General features: G+C 37.8%; 1 long non-coding RNA gene across 1 annotated transcript in view; it reads right to left on the bottom strand.

Moving 5' to 3' along the window:
* The window catches only part of LOC109308692, a 12,924-nt gene extending 8,936 nt beyond the window's left edge, over positions 1-3,988 (bottom strand). The window contains exons 1-2 of the long non-coding RNA XR_002100677.1: positions 3,820-3,988; positions 3,257-3,645 (exon numbers count right to left, since the gene is read on the bottom strand). This is a non-coding gene — a long non-coding RNA (uncharacterized LOC109308692). The remainder of the gene's footprint in view (positions 1-3,256; positions 3,646-3,819) is intronic.
* Between the last annotated feature and the right edge of the window lie 1,276 nt (positions 3,989-5,264).

Raw genomic sequence — 5,264 nt, 5'->3', positions numbered from 1 at the left:
AGAATATCTGTAATATCTTTAACACTAAATGGCCAGTGCTCCAGGATGGAAATCTGAGATGCATTTAGTATGAGACTGCATACCAAACAGAATGGAAAATTAATTATGCAGTACAGTAGATGATGATGATAATGGAAAAGAGTAAGAGGTATAAGGGAATCTATTTTCTCATATTGAAGGGTTTAGTTTTTTAATTAAGCAAATTACAGGAAAGATTTGCATTTCTATGTTTTTAATTGAAACAGAATCAGTCATGGGTTGATAGTGCTAGGGGTTGCCATTATCTTTATGCAACTGTTTTCACCTGGATACCATGTGAAGAATTGCCACAATACAGAAGAAACCCCCCTATGAATCGTACACCACTGGTTATGACATATCAACCCTCTCTGGAGCCTATATAGAAATTCATCAAAAAATTGCAATCATACTAGAAGGAGACCCAGTTCTCAAAGAGGTTTTCCCAGAACCACTCATCCTATCCTTTAAACAAGCACCAAACCTCACCAAGCTCATCAACAGAAGCAAACTTCCTACATTCCAAAACACACACATTCCAAACCATGCTGGGACAAGAAATATAAAACCTGCCAACACATCACCACCACTCCCACAATTACTACACCCCATAACAGAACCATCAACATTTCTGGTACCTCTAAACATATAATATATCTCATCCAGTGCACCAAATTTACCTGGGGGGTCCATTTCTCACAAGAAAGCCACACTCTCTCCAATCTCAGTTCTAATCCTCAAAGGGAATTTACAAAACACCTTTCACAGATAAGCCTATGAACTCCCCTTCATCAATCTACTAGACACAAAAAAACATGGAGTAAATATAGACACTGGATTTATGACACATTATAACCTGCCTGACATCTGACTCCCCAGGTAAACCCTCCACTTTTTATCAGCTAGTCTCATTCCCTACCCCACCTCCTGTCTCCCATCCTTTGACTACTGCTACATTAATTCCCCATTCTTCCTTTCCCCTCCCCCCTGCCCTCACCTCTCTCTCACCTACTGACCACCTCAAGTTACATTTTCACTGACTGGCTTTCTTGCATATGTACTGACCTCTGGCTGCTTTACCACTAAATCCAGAAAGAGCACAGACCATATGCAGCTGCTTCCTTAGCCTGATGAAGGGTGTTTGTGCCCAAAAGCTTGCTAAGAATAAATTTTTCAACTATTTGAGCTGGTTTGATATAAGACATTGTATTGATCCAATGAACCTGGTCTGCCAATGTTTTCATAAGACACTGGTAAATTGGTCTTTCTACATTGATGCAGCTCCAGAATGGCTTATCTGCACTAGAAAGTTGCACTTGAACTACACTGGTTGCAATAGTAGGGAGGCAGTTATACCAGTATACAAGTGCTTTCCAAGCCCAACGTCCATGCTGAGCCTACATAGCTCAGACTAGCAAGGTTAAGATCCTTCAGTATCTTGCCAACAGCACTCAAGAGCGATATGTCCAGCATTGCATTCAGCTACCTTTGGTTTATTATCTTGTTCACTATGTAGCCATTCATTGCTGGGTCAATGCAGAAGTTCAGCTTGAGATTTAAATTCATCCTTCTGGATCCTTGGCAAAATGCCTTAATTGGTCTGCTACTATTCCCCATAAAGATGCCTTATAGCTGTATAGTTATTCCCAATGGGGATGGGGAATAACCATACTAGTACACCACTATAACTGTCTATAGTAGGATTCCTATCACTACAACTAGTTCGAAAAAAATAAAAAATTACATCCCTAAACAAGATAATTGCAGTGGTAGAATTCAAGTATAGATTAACTGTGATCATGGACCTTATGATGCCTCTACGTATCCTTTTATAATCTCCCAAAGAACTGTAACTACTGCAACTTTCCCGCCTGCCACGTCTTGCATGTTATTATAATCTGTTCTGCTTTATGAAGTCACTTGTTGGGAGGGTTGTTATATATATTTGTCAATTTATTTTGTTCTTTGGGTGTCTCTGTTAGGAGTCCCGGCGTTACAGAGGAAAACTTCACTCGATTATTCACATGCACTCATCGATATATATACTTACAATCAGATGCAGATTAACACTTATCTTTATTCTTTATAATTTTTGTAATTCTATCGACATACTCTTCTTATTTAACCTTTATTAGTTTGGTTGGACTGAACTTGGTGTTAGTAAACAAAGTCCCTTTAACTCTGGTATGTCCATTTCTTTCTTTCTTTCTTTTTTAAAGCAGGATTTTCTCTGCAAGCCTTGTTGTTTCTCTCTCTTTACTTTTGCTATCCTGAGTGTGTATCTTTCATCTGGTACATGTCTGAAGCCTTAAATCCTTGTGGTCAGCACTCAGATGTTTTCTCTAAGCTTGTGAGAGTGAGTCAATTCACTCTTCTCTTTTTTTGTTTATTTTTCAGCGCGGCTGCCGTCACATCTCCTGTGCCTCTTCAGGGATCCGCCCTTCTTTCTCTGTACTCCGCTCTCTCCAGCATTGAGAAAAATCCTGAGGAAAGTGACTTATTTTCTAGAGATCCTCTTTCTCCCTCACTTTCTCCTTCTGACACTCTTTCTTTCTTCTTTCTGAGACTCCCATTTCCTCTCTCCTTTCTTTTCCCAGAGCTTCTATCCTAATATGGTAATAGCTCCGGAAGTGGCATTTCTGGCTCTTTTCACCGCATCGCTATTTACTTTTTCACACTAAGCCTGTGAGAAAGTGGGCATGGATGATGTAGAGCTATGTTTCTGATATTAAATCATAACATAAACTGCTGCTGTTATAACAAAAATGTGACAAGATATTTAGCAGAATTTATAGATTTGTCAGAATGTGACAGGCCACGACAAAAGCGCTTGTAATGTGGCCCCAAGCTTGCAACTGTGTACCTTAGCACCTGTGCCACCCAGAAGAAGCATAGATTTGATGAGGGGACAGGGAGGGAATCAGGCTGTGGCAATCAGAGTTAAAGTATAATGGGGGTTGGGATAGAACACAGAAAGCCAAAGCAATGGTTGTATGTTGTCATAAATAACTTTAATATAGGGACTGTTTATATGCTATCTAATGTGGCCATCTTTTTGAGAAATGGTGGGGCATGAAGTATCCAGGAAGCAGAGAAAGGCTAAATGAACATACTGGGTATTAAAAGGCAAAATGGACTGGAAGCCTTGACTAACATGGCAGCTATAAGGCAGTACTAGCTCTAATATGTTTAAATCTTTTTTGTAGAATTGTATTATAAGACTTAACACAATACTTACCAGAAATTGTTTCCTTCCACATTTGGGTCTCCATTTGTGATTCATGTGGACCTTCTGGCTGTGATCTGGTGGGCTCCTGGATCTTCAGGATGGCTTTTGCCTTAGGATTCATTGGATCAATCATCCTTGATTTCAGGATCAATCTGTCGCCAGCTTTCATCCAAGTTGCTTTGTGCAGCCATGAACATATCTGCAAAATGTGGTGGTTCAGTGGCATGGTCTGTAGTAATTATATAGTTAATTTCCTCCTTTTAACTGTAGACAATGCAGGACTCCAGAAAACCAACCATTGTCTATAACTCAGACAGCTTCCTTCCCTCATTGTGGTTCTTGCTTGGGTTCCAGTTGAGCCTCCCTCCTTGTGTTTTTTCAGAGAGCTGCTTGTATACCTACACATTGCAGCAGACAGAATTTAGATGATTCCATGAATGTTTGGCTTCCCACAAAGGCAAAGAAGTACATGACCTCAAGCCACACTGAAGAACAAAGCATGGCTATTCAATTATATGAGGAATGGACTTAGCTGAGGTTGGATTAGCAGAGGAAGGCATTTGTTTACACACCAGTGTTCCATCAGTGAGATTGCATCTGGTCCAGATAACCTTGGAGGAGTAGAGAATATATTAGGAAACAGACTGGCAACCCAGCTGGACAGCAGAGGAGGAAGGGATAATTGGAGAAAGACTTTGTAGATGTGCAACAGTTAACTTCTGATGACGGTGCATCCATTTCTATTCTGTTGTGAGTAAACACATCCCATTCACAAGAACACATCAGCCCATTCACAAGAACACTTTTTTTGTTTATGGACATTTTAAAATGCACTTTAAAAACAGAATAACACATTTAACACACAGCAATTTTTAAGTGCAGCCAAGTCCTAAGAGAGACAGCAATACTTTGGTTACAGTGTAATTATCCGGGGAGTAGTTAAACTGTGGCAAAAAATATTTCTGTATCTTCCACAAATCATATGTTTAGGATTCTTTTATCCAGTTATGGTATTTTAATGTACTAGAGAACTGTAAGAAAAAAGAAACATTCTGATTAAGTTTACATGATATTGGAGACTATGAAATTTCTCTCTATTTCATTTTACCAATTTCATGTACCTAAAACTTTTAATTTAAAGGCACTTCATGAAAACAGAAACATGACTACAAGGCTTTTTAATAATCTATTTCATTTCATTAGAATCTCTTTTTTTAAATGAAAAAATCTAATACAATTAAAATCTGCCATAAAAATGTTCAAAATTCAAGCATTTCAAAACAGCACTGGGGAAATTTTGCCCTATTTTAATTTGAATTCAACATGACAGAAAATTTTGAATGTACCAAGTATAAGTTCATTATTTGCAATGTGGTAGGAGATGCATTTGAAAAAAAAAATAATTAAACATTGTGTTCTGACCTTGCATAACCTTAACATCTTCCCTTTGCCTAGCAACCACATTATATTCAATTAAATGCAAGTTTATAATAATTGGTACACCAATATATGTTTATATAAATGAATTTGTGGATGCAATCTTGTTGCTATTCTAATATTTCACCTGCATTAATGCTTTATTGCTGATCAGAAAAAGAAGGTAGTCATTAATAGTAAGTAAGAGGTGCAAGGCACCACAATAAATGTGTTATAGAGAGGGCAGGAATCACTGAACAATCATGGATAAAACAAAATGAAAAATGAATTACTCTATATGGTAGGACCAGAAAATGTCAAAATACACTGAGCGATTCAGAGAAGAAAGAACAAGCAGTAGCACACATATATTCAAGCACAAAATAATGGCCTTCCTGAGAGAGAAACCCATCATCTTTATCAAATGTGAATAGAATGTTAAAATGTTAAGATACCATCACAAGAAAGCATGAAATATACTCAAATGCATTCACATTATTGATCCAGCATTTAAATCAAGGTATTTATCAATTGCTTCATTCTTGACTTTTATTATTAACTTCTTCTTTCTCCTAAAGGAGAAGTTATTTGCTTCTCTCCA

Source organism: Crocodylus porosus, unplaced genomic scaffold (assembly GCF_001723895.1).
Source record: "Crocodylus porosus isolate Cpor-Errol unplaced genomic scaffold, CroPor_comp1, whole genome shotgun sequence".
Lineage (NCBI taxonomy): Eukaryota > Metazoa > Chordata > Crocodylia > Crocodylidae > Crocodylus > Crocodylus porosus.
The sequence above is the reverse complement of the archived record's forward strand: the minus strand, read 5'-3'. Positions and strand labels throughout refer to the sequence as shown.